This window comes from Crocuta crocuta, unplaced genomic scaffold (assembly GCF_008692635.1).
Source record: "Crocuta crocuta isolate KB4526 unplaced genomic scaffold, BGI_CrCroc_1.0 scaffold112, whole genome shotgun sequence".
NCBI lineage: Eukaryota > Metazoa > Chordata > Mammalia > Carnivora > Hyaenidae > Crocuta > Crocuta crocuta.
In genome coordinates this window covers 5,019,527-5,038,983 of record NW_027528818.1, presented here as the reverse complement: position 1 = coordinate 5,038,983, position 19,457 = coordinate 5,019,527, and the positions used below count along the sequence as shown (strand labels likewise).

The 19,457-nt window shown below is 36.9% G+C and overlaps 1 long non-coding RNA gene across 1 annotated transcript in view; it reads right to left on the bottom strand.

Moving 5' to 3' along the window:
- LOC144224856 (uncharacterized) overlaps positions 1-19,427 on the bottom strand; it is a 43,327-nt gene extending 23,900 nt beyond the window's left edge. Inside the window, exons 1-2 of the long non-coding RNA XR_013333161.1 lie at positions 19,117-19,427; positions 11,777-11,817 (exon numbers count right to left, since the gene is read on the bottom strand). This is a non-coding gene — a long non-coding RNA (uncharacterized LOC144224856). The remainder of the gene's footprint in view (positions 1-11,776; positions 11,818-19,116) is intronic.
- Between the last annotated feature and the right edge of the window lie 30 nt (positions 19,428-19,457).

The following is a 19,457-nucleotide window of genomic DNA, read 5'->3' as shown; positions in this document are numbered from 1 at the left end:
CCTAAACACTAAATTTCTCAGCCAATGCCTCTCTGCTACATAGTGTGATTCCCAAACACACAATTGCCCAGGGATAGCCTGTGTTTCAAGGAATTTCTCAAAGAATAGGGTTTTTTTTTTTTTTTTTTGCAGTATGTTTTCTATTAACACGAACAGTAACTCCTTTATTGGCCCATTTTGTAAGTTGAGACATTATCCTTTTTCCATAGTATATAATCATTTGACTGTGAATGGAATTAGGCAAATTGATAGCTAACTGATCACTTTTTAAAAGCAAACTGTGAAATATCTTTGTCATGTTCCAACGATTACATCTTTACATCTTTTTGTTTTTTAACTTGTTTTTTTTTTTTTTGGTGGGGGAGTCAGAAAAACCAAAGCAGGCATTAGAGAAAGAGGATTAATCAGCTGTCACTCTAGTTTTCCACAGGTTCTCAACTCTGGTGATGCTTAAAAAATCAGTTGGTTTCTTTAGAAATCCTAGTTAACTCTTGGGGCACCTGGGTGGCTCAGTCTTGGTTAAGCGTCTGACTTCAGCTCATGATCTCATGGTTCGTGGGTTCGAGCCTTGCATCAGGCTCTGTGCTGACAGCCAGCTCAGAGCCTGGACTCTGTTTCAGATTCTGTGTCTCCCTCTCTATCTGACTCTCCCCTGCTCATGCTGTGTGTGTCTCTCTCAGAAATAAATAAACCTAAAAAAAAATTTTTTTTTTAAAGAAATCCTAGTTAACTCTCTGGATACTTGATACCATCTAAAAAGTAACCCACTGCTCCTCACAATTAAAAGAGTCACAAAATTAAATACTTGGAGTAAGCCCACATTTACTAACTGGTCATGTATCTCCTAGATGAATAATGATAACATTTACAGAGAGCTGAATACATACCAGGCACTATGCCAAGAGCTCCACATTCATTATCTCATTTAATCCTCAAAAATATGATGTGATCAATATTATCCCTACTCTTCACATTGAAAAGTGGGGCTCAGAAAGAGTTAGTAACTTGTACAAAGCACAGCTGGGATTCCAGCCTAGGTCTGAGTGACTTCAAAGCCTTTTTTCAAATGACAATGTATCTGGGTAGAAATTACTAGATAGATAGCATGACCACATTATACTGACTAGGTAGAAGCAATAAGGTACCCACACTGCAGGTATTGAATAATGAAATGTGGTCCCCTAGTTATATTATGAGGTCAGTGTTTCAAAAATGTAATCATAGAATCAGGGGCAGGAACAGCCTCAGGGGCCCTCTGACAATATTGGAATATGTTTAGACAAGAAAGGTAGAATATAAAATTGTATCTATCTATGTTGTGATTATAGCCAAGTGAAGGTAATTTATGTATATGGACTAGGATGGAAAGAGAATTGAAAACAATGTATTTATTAGTGTGAAAGGATTATAGGTTATTACATTTCATGTTATATTTATACAATGATTTCTTCTTTAAAGATAAGATTAACAGGAAAGTGTTTTTCTAGTATATTAATCCTAAGATATTAACCCTAGCGTAAGTATTCATCTTGAGAGGCATGTGAAATTACCAGTGCTAGAATAAGGGACATCTATCAAAACATCACTAACTGCCTTTTGTATTTTTTAGTGATGCACACAGGAAGTTGTCTTCGAAAAATAATATGTAGAAAGTAGCCAACTTAAGTTTAGGACACATAGGACCTAGGACACACAGGCACAGAAGAGCAGAGGAGGTAAGACATAAAGTATAAATGCCACCCTTCAAGACAGCCATATCTTGCTTTGATTTTTTATTTTGAAACAATCTCAACTACAGAAAATTTGCGAGTACCCTAGAAAGGATTCTTTTTTTTCCCTCTGAATTATTTGAGAGTAAGTTGCCAAACCAATGCTCTAGCCCCACTGGAAGCATTAGTGTGTATTCTGTACAAACAAGAACTTTCTCTTTCTAATCACAATATAGACAACAAAACCAGGAAAATGACATTCATACATACTATCACCCAATCTTCAAAGAGAATTTTTCTCACTAGCTGTCTTGGTAACATCCTTTACAGCAAAAGCATCCAGTACAGAACCATGAGTTGCATTTAGTCATCATGTTGTTGTAGTCTCCTTCAGTCTGGAACAATTCTTCAACCTTTACTTAACTCTCATGAGCTTAATACTTTTAAAGATTATAGGACAAGATCTATAAGTTTGGCAAGAATATCACCGAAGTAATGCTGTGTCCTTCTCACTACATCCTATCAAGTGGTACATAATTTCTATTTGCCCCTTTACTATTGAGGTGAACTTTGATCCCTTGATTATGGTGGTATCTAATTCCTTTTTCTTTTAGTAATCAGCTAGTATTTTGGGGTGAGATCTTTTGATACTATGGAAATATTCTACTTCATTATCTATCTATCTATCTATCTATCTATCTATCTATCTATCTATCTATATCTATCCATCTATCTATCTATATCAAAGTAAATTCATAGTTTCCTAATTTACTATATGGGTTATAATCCTCAATATATCCCTAGAGAAGGAGAAAAGGAAGAGCTAAACAGTATTTTGAAATCTTTTATATGTAGCATTTTAATCAAGTATATATAGATTCTATTCCTACCTCTGTGAGCTATTAAAATGCTCACTTATACTCACTTTATTTCTTCTCTATATTTTGAGACTAAGTAAATATTTCATTTCACATCAAACTATTTATGTATTTATTTATATCAGAATAGACTCATGATTTCCTGATTTATTGAATGGCTTCTAATTCTTAGTATATGAAAAGAGAGATAAGGAGGGATGACCAACAAGGAGATACTGAATACTCCTTTATTCATTCATCTACTTAAATATTCAGTGAAGCCTAGGATGTACCAGGCTGTAACTCAGGGCATCTGGTTTGAGCCTCAAGTAGCACTCCTCCTGAAGTGAACGGCCGTTGCATAGAGATAGCACTTGCTCCTATTACCATGTGATTGGGACCCCTAAAGTTGTTAGCCTTAATTTCTTTACAGTTGTGAACCTTTATTTCTCTTGGGAGATGGGATGTTTATAAACCAAACACTAGTATTTCATATGGATCTCAAATTCAGGACTCAGGTTAGGATTATGTCTTAATTTGCACATATCAGATATAACACCCTTACGAAATGTTACAAAGTGATGTAGAGCAGAGCTGGCTGTCTCTGTCATGTCAGTATACTACTTTTCGTAACTCTTCCTCCTACATTTGTTTGAAGGAAAACACTTTATCACATTTAGTCTCATTTTCAACACTCTAACAAAAATCAATTCATGGTAGCATCTTTAATTCATTGTACTTCGTGCCTTCTCTTTGTCTCCCTTTTTCCTCAATCCCTCCACAATTTTTTTTTATCCACTCTGTTCTTTGTCTTTACCTTGCTTTTTATCCTCTCTTGACTGGCCTCTGTGGCCTTGTTTCTCCCTTCCATGCCTTGCTCTATCCTCTCTCTCTCTCTTTCTCTCTCTCTTACTCTCTCTTTCTCTCTCTCTCACTCTCTCTCTCTTTCCCTCTCTCTCTCTCTCTCACACACACACACACACACACACACACACACACACCCCTAAGAGGTCTCAGGTCCTCCTCCTTTTATTCTCCATCTTGATCTCATGGCCTGACCTTTGCACTTTTCATTCCTCTCATTCTGACATTGACTATACTCCCTATTGGTTGTTGGCTTAAGGGTTTGGAGATCAAGCGATACCTCAGCAATCTGAGTTGAAAAATTATTTTTGAAAAGTTTTAGTTTTATAAACTTAGTGTTNTTATTTAAGCTCTGGCTCAGGTAAATTTAGGCTTCAGCACTTATAATCTGCAATAGTTACAATCATTGCTACTAAATCTATGAACTGTTCACATACAAACACTGCTGCTAAGGTTTGTTTCTTTTCTCTTATTTGTTATTCATTTACGGAGTATGACTTTTATTTAGGCAGTACTTGAGTAATAATTAGTTTTCCAAGCTCTGCAGTTGAAGTCTCTGAAATCAAATCCTGGCTCAACTAACAGTGGTAACATGGGACAAGTTGTTGAAGCTATCTAAATTTGCTTTCCTCATCCAGAGCATGGGGACATCAAGTGTCTACCTCATAAAAATTGTGTTAAGAACTAAATAAGATAGTTCTTATGAAAGCATGTGGCACCTAGGGAAAGATGAATGAATGTGATCTATTATTACAGGTGACACTAGATGGTACCATGTTCTTATATGGTTTTTGTACAAAAAATCTATTTGCAAATATAGTAAAAATATTTGTGATAAGCAATGGAAAATTCTCTATAATTAATATTCCTGGCTAAGCAAATTAATTTTGAAGTTTTTTTTTTAAATTCTCACTGCTAACATGCTAAAAAAGCTCAAAATATGAACTTTGTGTTGTAGTTAGCTAAAATTCTAAAATTCACCCACAATTCTTTATAGTTCTACCTGAAAGAGCAGTTATTTTCCTTTTTCTGTCACTACCTTTGTCCTAATAATCTCCTTCAAGAAATTCCATTAAGTTTAAATATTTAAAGATAAAGGGTCACATGGTTGGCTCAGTCCATAGAGCATGCAACTCTCGAGCTCGGGGTTGTGAGTTTGAACCCCACATTGGGTATAGAGATTACTTAAAAATGAAATCTTAAAAAAAATAAAGATATAAAAAGTGAATGACTTAAGGTTGGGAGGCTGTAGAAACCTTACTTCATGAGCATGGTGAGTGACAAATGTTCTGATCAATGCCCAGGACTCCCCAATGAAATGTCACCATGAAGTAAGCCCTTTCCAACCTCAGCAGAATTTAAGGCAGGGAAAGGGCACCAACCCCAAACTGGGAGAAGGGAACCACTCAGTGCTTCAGGCAAGACCTGTTAGAGCCCTGGGAATTCTGGGCTCTCTGCACAATGGTACAGTGTGACTAACTGACAAGGTCCAGATTCTAGAGTCATCATTTTACAAAGGCAACTTACTGATGGAAGAAAAAACCTTTCCAAGAAGATTCCTTACAGAGAAAACAGAAAAGCAAAACAAAGCAAAACAATTAAATTCAAGTGACTGGGACATCAAATGGTCTAGGGGCTCAGAGCTAGGAAGTTACTTAGCAAAGTGAGAACTTTGCTAAGTTTTACAGTTTTCTAAAGGAAATCTTCTGCTAAATAATTATAGCTTTTTTCAATCAGGGTCCATCCTTCCTTCCTTCCTTTCCTTCCTTCCTTCCAGAGTGAGTAAGGGAAGGACAGAGAGAGAGAGAGAGAGAGAGAGAGAGAGAGAGAGAGAAGGAGAGAGAGAATCTTAAGCAGTCTCCACACCCAGCGAGGAGTCCAGAGTGGGGCTTGATCTCAAAATCATGAGATCATGACCTGGGCTGAAATCAAGAGTTGGGAGCTTAACCAACTGAGCCACCAGGTTTCTTTAAATGAACCATGAAACACATAAAAAAAATTTATGACTACTTTCTCAATGCTCTCAGACATGGCATATAACTAGTACCTTTCTAGATACAAGGAGACAATTTATTTCATACGATGGATACTTTAGGAGGGCTTACTTCTCTCTCAGAATCTTGGGTTTAAAAGGGAGGCACANGGGCACTTGTGGGGATGAGCACTGGGTGTTATATGGAAACCAATTTGACAATAAACTATCTGTAAAAAAAATAAAATAAAGTAAAAGGAGACACAATGTGATCCTTTATGAGGGTCACTGGCACAAATCCAAAAAAAAAATAAAAATAAAAATAAAAGGGAGGCACAGTATAGGCTAACCCATCCACATGGTACAGTTGCAACATGGTACTATCATTTTTCTAGAACCTGACGCTAAAATACATAGTAATCTCTGAGCTTTCCCTCACCTTTATCTGCCATAGTTGATTTAATCTTTTAACACATCCAGCTTTTACTTTCTTTAACATGTTTATGGTAACATCCTCTCTTCTCCATATCCACCGCCTCTATCTCTCACAACTGAATTTCTGTAACAGTCATATAACTTAGCATGTGAGAATCTTAGTTTATTCATGTGCAAACTAAAGATAATTATAGTATCTACAGGATTATGGTGAAGATTGAATGAGATATTTTGTGCTCAATTCGGCACCTTACAAATGCTGAACTCAATAAATGCTTGATATTATTGTTGTTATTATGTATTCGTCCTGCTATATTCTCTTGCTACCAAATTCATTCTACATCCTATGTCTAAACAAATCTTTATGGAAAACAGGTCACTCACCACCTTAGGAATCTATCTTATCAAATTCCTCATTGGCTTTCCGTGCCCTCTTCAGCTGAATCATTTGTTCACTCTTTCACTGATTAATTCTTTTTCATTCAAACTCTTGATATCCAACTTATTTCCTATTACTTCCAAATGTGTCATTAAATCATAATTTTATAGGTTATACTGGATCCATGTTATGGGGTGGGTATTGGATACAGAGTAAAAATCATGGCAGAAGCACAGCTATCTCTCAGGGAATTTACAGTTGGGAAAATAAAAAGTATACTAGTCAGAAAAGTGTCTTCACATGCCTCCCCATATGTTCTATGTGTTCCTAACCCAGTCCAACAGCTCTCTCTTCTCTTAAAAGTTCTATCATACTTAGTACCACCCTATTTTACACTTTTCTGTCTAATGAGGGTTCTATGGGTCTTAACAAATAGATAATAAACTCTTTGAGAGACTTCTGTATTCTCTTAAGTGACTAACACGTTCAGAGCTGAAAATATAGTTTTCAACTGACATTGATTCATTTTTATAGGGTTTTATAAGTTTTTATAGGATACAGAGCACATATATTCTATTTTGGTTCATACTTTCAAAATTTACATATTTAGAATCTGGACTAATGAAGGGAGAAGAATTTAGATTTCTGTCAATTAGAATACGTACTCATGGGGCGCCTGGGTGGCTCAGTCTTGGTTAAGTGTCCAACTTCGGCTCAGGTCATGATCTTGTGGTTCGTGGGTTTGAGCCCCACCTTGGGCTCTGTGCTGACAGCCAGCTCAGAGCCTGGAGCCTGTTTCGGATTCTGTGTCTCCCTCTCTCTCTGATCCTCCCCTGCTCACACTGTCTCTCTCTCTCTCTCAAAAATAAATAAAACATTAAAAATTTTTTTAAAAAAGAATATGTACTCATTTGGACCTAGAGATCTTTGATTTATTATAGCTAACATTATGGCCTTTTAATAGATTAACTGAGAGCCCATGAGTATTTGAGAAGTATACATTAGTTTGTTTTTCTCATTCAGTATTTTTTATAGAATTGGAAAAAGTTCCTAAATGATCTCTTTGTTGTGGTTATTATTGCTGTGCAACAAATCCAGAAACTTAGAGTTGTAAAGAAATATTCACTTTATTTTTCTCATGATTTTTATGGCTCAGAGATTCAGGAAGGGCTTTGCTGGGTAGTTCTCCCTTAGGAGTCTCTCATGCTGATGAGGTCAAACGTCAGTTGGGGTGCTGTCATCTGACGTTTGGAAAGAGCCTTAGACTCATTAGACTTTTAGTCTTTCAGACAAGTCACTTTATTTTTTCTGGGGCTCTTTTTTTGGCACATGATGAAATAAAATCAATAAATTGAGAGTGTTTCAGCTCAAAAGTTCTATGATTCTATGAAATGCAAAAATAATTTTGTATGTTAACAGATAAAAATCTCAGTGTATAATTAAAATTATTCTACAAGCAGAAAAATGTTGCTAAAGGGAAGGGAAAACCTAAGGATAGAGGTAATAGAGTAAAAAATTTTGTGAAATAGAACTTACCTTGAATCAATTTTGCCACTAGAGGTCACTAGTGTCCCATCTCAAAGAGAACACATGTACTCAAGTCTCTAGCAGTTCCCTATGCCCCCAGAGGACATTCATGGTATCTTTTCATTTATTCTGAATATCTCCTTTAGTTGTCAGAGGCATATATTATGATGAGGTCACATTGCTTGTCACTACAGGTGATGTTTCATGTGTGCTTAATGTTATGTAGGTGTGAAGATCCCTGACTGGAACCATAAGGAAAATGACTTCTTTGGCTATTATGCCCTCTCCCTGGGATGTGACAAGGAGCAGTGAGATAATTTGACAGAAAGTTATATGAGCTCTTAGGTGGAAAGACATTGTGGAAATACACTATCATCCTCTAATGCATCACAGACACGCCTGCTTTTTATAAGATAGAAAAAGTGGCAGAACGTTCATTCATTCATTCATTCAATTTACATTTATGGACACACATATAGGTACCAAGCTTGGCAACGGAGCTACATTAATGAAGAAGATCAACCGGTGCCTTCAAGGAATTTAAGGAATCAGGTATAGGAGGTTTTAGATACAATTAGTTCTTCTAGTCCCACCATGCCAAGCAACTTTCCTTCAGATATTTTTATTTCATCTTCCCAACAGACTTTTAGGATAAGCTCTGTAATTCCCATTCCTATAGATGGCCACTTGCAGCACAAGAGCTATGGCTTTTATGAGGTGATGTTAAGAGTAGACTATATACCGTTTACATCAACTCCAAAACTGAACCTCAGAGATACTTGCAAGAAATGTTAAAATACGGAGTTGGGTTGTGGCAAGTGATGCTTGTTAGACAAAAATATTAAAATTTATTTCAACAGAAAACTCTTCAGATGGGGGAAACAATGCTCTGAATACCTTGAAACATAAAAATCCACACATATCACCTCTGGAGAAAGTTTCTTTCTTTCTTTCTCTCTTTCTTTCTTTCTCTCTCTCTCTCTCTCTCTCTCTTTCTTTCTTTTCTTTCTTTCTCTCTTTCTCTTTCCCTTCTTTCCCTTCCTTCCCTCCCTCCCTCCCTCCCTCCCTTCCTTCCTTCTTTCTTTCTTTCTTTCTTTCTTTCTTTCTTTCTTTCTTTCCTTCTTTCCTTCTTTCTTTCTTTCCTTAAAAATATTTTTTATGAAGAAACTTCTGTAAGAAGGATAAATTCGAAATACATCTGAAGGTCATTTATCAATTTTCTCCCAAAATGAAAACTACATTATATTTTCTTCTAATTTGCTGCCTGTTGTACATAAAGAAACTCTAAACTCACAATTCTATCATCAGGATTGAATGACAAAGAATTCTGGGCTCTTTTCCTAACTTGAGGACTTGTTTCTTCTATAGCTTTAAGGGGACTTGAACTGACTTAAATTAGTTGTCATCGGACTTTAGACCAGACACAGGGTGTCTCCGAGCAGGGACACAAGCAACACTCTCATCCCTTAGTAGTGAGGCTTTCTCTTGTTTTCTGCCTTCACTAGAAAAGAAGAAAAAGAGCCTGGACAAATCCCTACTTCAAACTGAGAACATTTTGATCTGCTTTTGCTGTGATGAGTGTTACTAACTATACTGAAAATTACTAATTTTAACCACTTATTTTAAAACAAACTACAGACAGATTTGTCCTTCGTTCTGATGGTTGCAAAGTTCAGTGAAACAGTGAAAAAGAAAGGGTAGGACTCCACAATAGCTACAAAATATGTTTTGGCTGAGGCGCCTCGGTGGCTTAGTCGGTTGAGCGTCCGACTTTCGCTTAGGTCATGATCTCGCGGTTCGTGGGTTCGAGCCCCGCGTCGGGCTCTGTGCTGACTGCCAGCTCAGAGCCTGGAGCCTGTTTCAGAGTCTGTGACTCCCTCTCTCTCTGACACTCCCCTTCTCACGCTGTCTCTCTCTCTCTCTCTCTCTGTCTCCTAGAAATAAATAAAACATTAAAAAAAATAAAAAATAAATAAAAAAATATGTTTTGGCTGATTTAAAAAATCTGATTGTTATTGAGCCATTGACTTATACTGATGATTCTTCCATGCCTGCTAGTGGTGGTTCTCTTCGAGAACTTTTAGGCACCCTACGACTTTAGGAGACAGATGTTTTGTAGTATTTTCCTGAAATCATTGTGGAAGGAAGGAGGAAGAAAAATGGGAATTTGTCACAGAACTAAAGATTACTGAAGTTAGAGGTCTGGGGGAGAGGCAGTCTGTAAGGAGCCCTGAGTGTCATTATATGCTCTTGCTGGTATGCCAAGAGGTCTTGACTCAGACCATTTCTTGGGGTGCATTTGCAAAGAGCAACTTTAAGAGTTGAGATAATGCCTCTCCCTGATTAAATAACAAGCTTGCTTCCACTAGCCATAAAAGCAATAGACTCCCTAAGCTCAGTATTCCTCCCTGTACCATAATCCCCTGCCTGTGCAGGCACCTACCTGAGCCCTCAGCCTCTCCACTGTGGGACTTGGGGAACGTTGCGAACAGAAGCAAGCCTGCGTGAAGCTCATGCTGCTGGCGAGCTATGCCTAATAAGAGTTCTTGTACTCTGACCAGGCATCTCATGTCTCCTTTCCAGCATTCATGAATTCGTAGCAGGCTAACTTGTTAGCCTATAAGTAACTTAAAATCCCAGAGCCTGACAGAAAGGCTCTCCAAAGTTGGTTATTTTTAGCATAAACAGTTACTAGGGAAACAGAGAGGTATGAGAATCATGCTTGTATATTGGAAGTAAGAAAATCCATTAGCACTCTGGCATTTTAGAGCCTTGCTAGTAAGGCATTCTTGTACAAAATATCAGTGTCACTATTAACCTGACACCTATGCACTTCAAAGAATCACTTTGTCATATTAAAACAGAATCCCCTTTATGCTCCCAGAGCCTAATGATTACTGTTGATTTTAAAGCAAATTGTTTTATGAAGATGTAGTGGAACACGCACCCAGCTGAAATGATTAATGATAATTGATTTGCATATAGAGAATCACAGAAACCCCAAATCTTAGAAGCTGGAATGGAGTGGCCCAAAGATGAATCACTGAGGAAAGCTTTCAGGACCTATGGCAGACATGTTACTAAGGGCTAGATAGTTAGACACAACCAACCAAACTATCAAAGGCTCAGTCTTAAATACAGGAATCCTCTGTTATCACTCACTAGCAGTGTTCTTTGATAAATGCAATAGTATTTTACATAATGTTAGACAAGCAGACTGAACTTTACTACAATCCTTCACTTGAGGAAACAGGAGTCTATAGTAAAGTGATGCATCCCCTACAGATTTACGGTCAGTTTCAAATATTTGGGTATTCTACAGTATTTAGCTTGTAATAAGCCCTGAAATAAAATTTTCACCTAGTAAATATACGAAGAGTTGGAGGAAACAAATATAGATTGAGCCAGAGCTAGAACCCAGACTTCCTCTTCTTCAGACCAGTAGTTGTTGCAATGCTGAGACATCAGACTTTCCAAACCAGTCATTTGCACACCATCATCACACATTTTGCCACATTAAATTAACCATTTAATTATTTCTGAACTTGTCTTTGTTCTAGGCAGCACATCTGCAAGTTGAGGGGTTGGTTGTATTTTCAATTACAATAAAATATATAACTATTTTTAAAAGCTAATCTTATACAGCCAGAGGTATAAACACCAATCTTTGGGGAAACTGATTAAACATTACTTTGTGCAGAGAAAAATAAGCATCAAGACTGCATAATCATTCCCAATTGCTTTCAGTTTTGCCATAAAGTTCAAAGCTTGATTCCACGAAGACCCTGAAGTCCTTCTGAATTCTCACTTGAGAAACTCTAAAAATACACTGGCAACTTCTTACTTTTCCTCTATTAAACCAATGAATGAAAATAACTCTAATCAAATTAGCCAACTATTGCTTATTATCAAGAAATTATAATGTTGAGAAAAGTATACATGAACAGCTTAATTTACCAAATAGCAGTATGGTATACTCTTAAGTCTAGTTTGTAAATCAAGTTTCAACAAGTAGAGTATATTCTTTACTCACCAAATTTAGGACAGCACTCATTCTCCAATGAATTCAATAACCTTTCAAGGGAAAAAAAAATAAGTAAAAAGGAAAATGTGAGTTCTTATTTAGGAATGAGATGAAACACATTTTGCAAATTAATGAGCTTAAAGTACCAGGGAACACACCTGGTTACACTTGAAAGTTATCAAAATGCTACCATTTAGCATATTTCACTTTAAAATATCCACAGAATGTTTAGAACTCTCTAATTACTTAAGTTAGAAGTTTCATGTTCATGATGAGACTATGTCAGGCTGAAACATCAGAATGATCTTGGAAGTTCTATACTATTTATTATTTCTTCCTCACCTAATACGTTGCTTTGTAACAATAGCTTTCAGTTTGGAGTTCCCCATTCTCTACAAATAGTATTTTAATTTTATGCTTTTATTTAGATGGTTATAATATTAATATATGCATATCCCAGATAACAAATTTTCATCTTATAATCAAATATTTCTGTGCAATTTCTGCGGCTTCTCTTTGTACATGTATGTTTGCCTTATTCAGAAGAAGGAAACATTTGTGACTATTTTTAAACCATTTTTAACTGAAATATAATGCAAATATGGAGCATTTATTTTTATATAAAAATAAATCCATAGCTTAATGAATGTTTACTCAGGACTAGTCTGTTAAAATTTCAACTTCCTTTTTCTATCCAATTTGGTATACTGTTCTTTTTTGTTATTTCAAGGTTTTTTATCTTTCTTTTTTAATGAAGTATTTTTTAAGTTTATTTGAGAGAGAGAAAGAGCACACAGCAAGGGAGGGACAGACAGAGAAAGAGAGAGAGTGAGGGAATCCCAAGCAGGCCTCACTGTCAGTGCAGAGTCCAATGTGGGTCTCTAACCCACAAATGTGAGATCATGAACCAAGCAAAAGTCAAGAGCTGGACGTTTAAGAAACTGAGCCACCCATGCCCTCCTCAAGGGTTTTTTTTTTTTTCCTCCATTCAAGGGCAGAACTTAATTATCAGTAATACTGTTTTATCAGATTTGCAATATTTTGTGATTGACATATTGCTCTCTAACTTTATGATCATCTGGTGTGTTCTCTTTTTTGAAATAGTTTTTCTAATGACTTCCTTAAACTCTAAATTATCTTACAAGATATATATTTGGTTCCAGAATTTTTTTTTTAACATTTATTTATTTTTGAGTGACAGAGTGAGACAGAGCATTGGTGGGGGGAGGGGCAGAGAGGGAGGGAGACACAGAATTCAATTCGTAGCAGGCTCCAGGCTCTGAGTTGTCAGTACAGAGACTAGTTCAGGGCTCGAACCCACGAACTGTGAGATCATGACCTGAGCTGCAGTTGGCACTCAACCAACTGAGCCACCCAGCCGCCCCAACTCACTACCCAAGTTTTCCAACTTTTGCCAGTCCAGAAATTTTTAAAAGGCAAGTGCTCTAAAATAATCATATTCTACTTGATGGCAACCGTTTTCTTGTGTCTTTTCAGTGGGTTTAGCATCCAAAATAAACCAGAGATTTTTTTTGTCTGTTTTTAAAAATATGTATTTTTAAAATTTTTTTCTTAATGTTTATTCGCTTCTGAGAGATGAAGAGAGACAGAGCATGAGTGGAGGAGGAGCAAAGAGAGAGGGAGACACAAAATTCGAAGCAGGTTCCAGGCTCCAAACTGTCAGCACAGGGCCTGATGCGGAAATCAAACCCACCAACTGTGAGATCATGACCTGAGCCGAAGTTAGATGCTTAACCAACTGAGCCACCCAGGTGCCCTAAAAATATGTATTTTAAGCATCATTTTATCTATAGGTTTTCTTTCAATTTTTCCCCCCAGTGCAATTTATTTTCTTTTTGTTAAAGAAAAGGGCTTTTTGTTTGTTGTTTTTGTCTTGTTTTTCTCAATAGCCAGATTTTACTAATTTTGTCCAGGTTGTAGATTTACCATATTTCTCTGTGACCTCTGTTTTCCTGTTAAATTGTTACTTTATGGGCTTGATCAGGTCAGGTTGCAATTTCTTTCCTTTTTGGTGGGGGCAAGCGGGGCAAGACTATTTCCAAGATGGTGGTCATTCTTCTTCCATCAGGAAATACATGCTGCTTAGTCTTAGTGGGTTCTCTTTGTGATGTTAGAGATATTAGTGCTCTAGATTAGTGTTCTCAGCGGTCTTTTTCAGTATACCCCACCCCCAGAGTCTTTGAGACATTATTTTCCTAATCATACCCTCCTCTTATGAAATTGTCTTTGTGATGCTTAGAAAACCATTATTTCTTCAAGTATATTTTAGAACCAAACTCTCTTTTGTTTCCTGCTGGGACTCTGATGACACAAAATGGTATCTCTTTTGTTTTCTTTCATTCCTGAAATTGGTTGGTTTGTTTTTCCCATCATTTTTTGTCCTGAGGTTCAGATTGCATCATTTCTCCTGAGGTTTCCTCAAGTTCACCAACTCTTTTCTCTTTCATTTTCATCCTACCACTGATTCTCTGCAGACAGTTTTACATTTCAGTTATATACTTTTTTCAGTTATAAAGTTTCCATTTGGTTCTTACTGGTAGCTTCTGTTATGTTACTAATATTCTTAATTATAACTTCTGTTTCAGGATCTTTCATGATTGCTTGTTCAAGTACTTTTTAATAGCTGCTTAAAATCTTTTCTGGATAATTTCAACATTTGTGTCATCTTAGTATCAGTATCTGTTGACTGTTATATTCATGTGAATTGCGATTTTCATAGTTCTTCATAAACTGAATAATTGTGGATTGGATCCTGAAAATTTTGACTATTACATTATTGAGACCCTGGATCTGGTTTAAGTCTTATGGAGAATGTTAAAATTTTTTTAGTGCGAATTTGAGTTGGTTAGATTGAGGAAGCAAGTTCCAACCCACACCTTCTTTGGGCTATGATTTCAAAGTCATTTCAATTGGGAAAATCTTTGCAGTCCTTTATTTGTACTTAATTTTAATGATCCTGATAACAATTCAATAAAGTTGGTTTTATGATACTTACTTTAGAGATAAAAAGAGACGTTTGAATTCAGCCTATTCACCAGCTGTATGATATTTTTACAATTTAAGCCTTAATTTCCTCATCTCCAAAATGGGATTGATAGTACCTACATCACTGGATTGCTTGAGAACTGAGTAAAATAACACATATACCATATCTAGTATGCTTCAAACCCTAAAGAAATCCTGGATAGTCTTCTCATTAAAAAAAAATCACTTTCAGGGCACCTGGGTGGCTCAGTTGGTTAAGCATCCAACACTTGATCTTGGCTCAGGTCATGATCTTCTGGTCTCATGGGATCAAGGCCCATGTTGGGCTCTGTGCTGGTGGTGAGGAGACTGGGATTTTCTCTCTTTCTTTCTCTCTCTCTCTCTCTGTCCCTCCCCCACTCTTTCTCTTTCTCAAAATAAGTAAACATTAAAAAAAATCTGTTTCAGGGGCACCTGCGTGGCTCAGTCAGGTAAGTGTCTGACTTCGACCCTTCCCCTGCTCATGCTCTGTCTCTGTCTCTTCTCAAAAATAAATAAATAAATAAATTTTTAAAATCAGTTTCAGTGGAAAAAATAATATATAATCAAATATAATTTAAGTTACAGAAGATAACTTTCGACAGTTGTATGCACTGTGTAACCACCACCGCAATAAAAATATATAGAATATTTCCACTACAACAGAAACTCATGCCCCTCTGTGGTCAACTCTCTATCTGTCCTCAACCCCAAGCAGCTGCTAATCCAACTATTACAATAGATAAGATTTGTCTGCTCTAGAGCTTTATATTAAAATAAAATCAGGGGCGCCTGGGTGGCTTAGTCGGTTAAGCGTCCGACTTTCCCTTAGGTCATGATCTCGCGGTTCGTGGGTTCGAGCCCTGCATCGGGCGCTGTGCTGACTGCCAGCTCAGAGCCTGGAGCCTATTTCAGAGTCTGTGTCTCCCTCTCTCTCTGACCCTCCCCTGCTCACGCTGTCTCTCTCTCTCTATCTCTCCTAGAAATAAGTAAAAATATTAAAAAAATAAAATAAAATAAAATAAAATCATACAGTTTGCATATTTTCTATCTGGCTGTTTTCTCTCAGATAATATACTTCAGATTCATCCATATTGGTAGTTTGTTACTTTTTATTGCTGAGAAGTATCCTTCTCAGGATAATATCCATTATTTTACTGGGATGTTTTTCCATTATTCATTGAAGAAGTTCTGAGACATTCTGAATTCAGGTCCTTTGCTAGATCATGTATTATGATTTTTTCCCAGTCTATAAATTGTCTTCATTTCCAAAATGGTGTCTTTCAAAGAGCAGGGGTGCCTGGGTGGCTCAGTTGGTTAAGCATCCAACTTCAGCTCAGGTCATGATCTCACAGTTGTTGAGTTCAAGTCCCACATTGGGCTCTGTGTTGACAGCTCAGAGCCTAGAGCCTGCTTCAGATTCTGTGCCCCTCTCTCTCTTCCCTTCTCCCGCTCATGCTCTGTCTCTCCCTCTCCTTAAAAAATAAACAAACATTTTTTAAAAAGGGCAGAAATTTTTACCATTTATAAAGTTCAATTAATCATTTTTAATGTGTGTGTGTGTGTGTGTGACCTTTCTCAAAAAATTCTGCCAATATCAAAGGGACGAAGATTTTTTTTCTTTGATCTCTTCTAGAAGATTTACAGTTTTAGTTTTTATGTTTCAGTTTATGATCCATTCTGAATTAGTTCTGTGTATGCTCTAAGGTAGGGATTGAGGTTCATTTTTTTCTTCAACTGATATCCAGCTGTTCTGGCACCATTTGTGGGGAAAAAAACATTCTTTCTCATAAAAGGTACAATTCTGAAAATCAATTGACCATATTATATGTGAGTTTATTCCTAGATTCTATTCTATTTCATTTATCTATGTGTCTATAACAATACTCCATTTATTTTATTGCTTTAGCTTTATAATAAGAGTTGAAAGAAGGTAGTATAAGTCCTCTAACTTTGTGGTTCTGTTACAACATTGTTATTCTGTATCTTTTGTTTTTCCATATGAATTTTAGAATCAGCTTTAAAGCATAATCTGTGAGAGAAGTGAAAGTTCTGGGGCCAAAATCACAACTGTTCAGACTCTCTGTCTAGGGGCAATTGTTGGACTTGATTTCCTATAAACTTGTAAAGGACTTTTGTCCTATGTTCAATTTCATGTCTTTTACTGTTTTTGTCTAGTTTTGGAATCAGGGTAACACTGTTCTTATAAAATGAGTTGGAAAGTGTTCTTTCCTATTTTATTGTCTGGAAGAGTTTGTGTAGAATTTATATACTTACTTAATTTCTAAATTTTTCACAAATCTCTTTGTTATTGATTTCTAGTTTAATTCCTTTGTTGTCAGAGAAAGTATTTTATGATTACAATAGCCTCATTTTTTTTTAATTTCAATCATTTTAAATGTGTTGAGGTTTGTTTCATGACAGAATATGGTCCACTTTCTTGAATATTCCATGTACAAAGAAGGTATGTTCTAATTATTGGGTGGAATTTTTTATAAATGCCAACTAGGTCAAATTGGTTGATAGGCTTGTTAAGGTCTTCTATAACAATAGTTCCCTAATTTCCCTGCACTCTGTTCAAATCACCTTTGTATCTTCCCAAAATATCAATGCCTGTATCCCAACCCTTGAGATTGTGATTTAAATAGTATAGGGTGTTAGCCTGTTCTTTAGAATTCTTAAGAGATTCCCAGGTGACTCTAATGTTCAAGCGAAGGTTGGGACCTAGTTCTATATCCTTACTAGTTTTCTTTTTTAACATAATTAAAAAAATTTTTAATGTTTATTTTTTGAAAGAGAGAGACAGAGTGTGAGCAGGGGAGAGGCAGAGAGAGAGGAAGACATAGAATATGAAGCAGGCTCCTGGCTCTGAGCTGTCAGCATGAGGCTTGAACTCACAAACTGCGAGATCATGACCTGAGCTGAAGTCGGACGCTTAACTGACTGAGCCACCCAGGTGCCCCGAACAGTACACTTTAAAATAGTTAAGATGAGGGGTGCCTGGGTGGCTTAGTCGGTTGAGCATCTGACTCTTGATTTCAGTTCAGGTCATGATTTCCAGGGTTGGGGGCTGAAGCCCAATGGGGCTCCATGCTTAGTGTAAAGCCTGCTTGGGATTCTCTCTCTCTCCCTCTGCCCTTCTCCCTCTGCTCATGCACATGCTCTCTTTCTCTAAAACAAACAAATATATATATATATATATATATACACACACACACACATATACACAAACTTATCAAAAATAAAATAAGATGTAAATTGTTTTGTTATGTATATTTTATACTATAAACATCATGTATATTTTATACTCTAACAACAACAACAAAGTTTCTTTTAACACTTCTTAGTCTTTGGTGTTCTGCAGTTTCATCAGCATACGTCCAGGTATGAAATTCTTTATTTTAAACCTGCTGAAGAATATGTGCTTCTTGAATCTGAGCAAATATTCCACAATCCTGAAAAATTCTGTTATTATTTATGAACACTGCTCATATCCATTCTCTCTAGTTTCTCTTTTTGACACTCCTAGCTGGACATACACTGGATGTTTCTTATTTTCCACTTATTTAGCTCCTGTGTTTCACTCTAGTAATTATTCTCAAATTATGTCGCATAGTTCCAGCCAAATGTATAGTTCTCAAATACTAACTAAATGGGAGATTTTTTAAATATATTCTTAAAAGGCTTAAGGTGGTATGTCAGCAAACTGAACCATAGGTGAAAAGTCAAGAAACAGGCAGACATAGGTTCACCTCTACAACTCAGGAGAATGTGCCAGAGCCAAAGCAATATGGTATTACTACCTTGTACTCAACAAATATTAAAACACAAGCAGGATGCTGCTTTGTGTCAGGTGCTAGACATCAATGAATGCTATCAAGCCAGATTACATTACATCCCACAGCCTGGTCGCAGCATTTCATACAGAATGTATGACCTTGAGCAAGCCATTTATTTATTCATAAGCTTCAGTTTCTTTCTGCGAGTTGGTCTCTGTGAGAATCAAAATGAGAGGAGGAGAGTGAAAGCTCTATATATCAAAGTATCATTAAGGTATTTTCTCAATTCTAAATATTATTAAATAGTCAGGTGCACTATGGATTTAATAATCCATAGAAAGGATGGATTGGAAAGGATGTGGAGAGGAACAATCCACTAGGGGTGTACTTATGAACTTCTCGATTTGGGAAATTAAAAATATGGAAAAGTCTGCTTTTTGAATTGAGGTACTACGGTTTTATACTGGCTTTATCTTTCATGTCCACAAATGCCCTTTTCTTAAATTTGAATGATTTTCCTCTCTCCGGGCATTTGGTTTTACCTACCTCCTTCCTGACAGCTGTCAGAATTTTCCATACTGGATTTCTGTCCCCAATTTTCAGGGTCCTGCTGAGGCTGACGGGCGGCTTTCCAGGGATTTGCTTTCTCACGCCTAACTTCACTTCTGTGCTGCCATTGGCTGTTGCTTTTCCTGGACCCGCCCACAGTAGCCTCAACCCTGATTGGATGCCAACGTCCTTTTGTTATGGCAAAAGGTGGATCCCTGGGCTTCGACAAAGGACGATAGGGGCGTCGTACAGCTAATGCGCAGGCGTGTCTTCTTGAGTGGCGATTGGTGGGCGACGGGGCTGGACGGGGCGGGACGGGGCGGGAGGCCCGCCCCGGC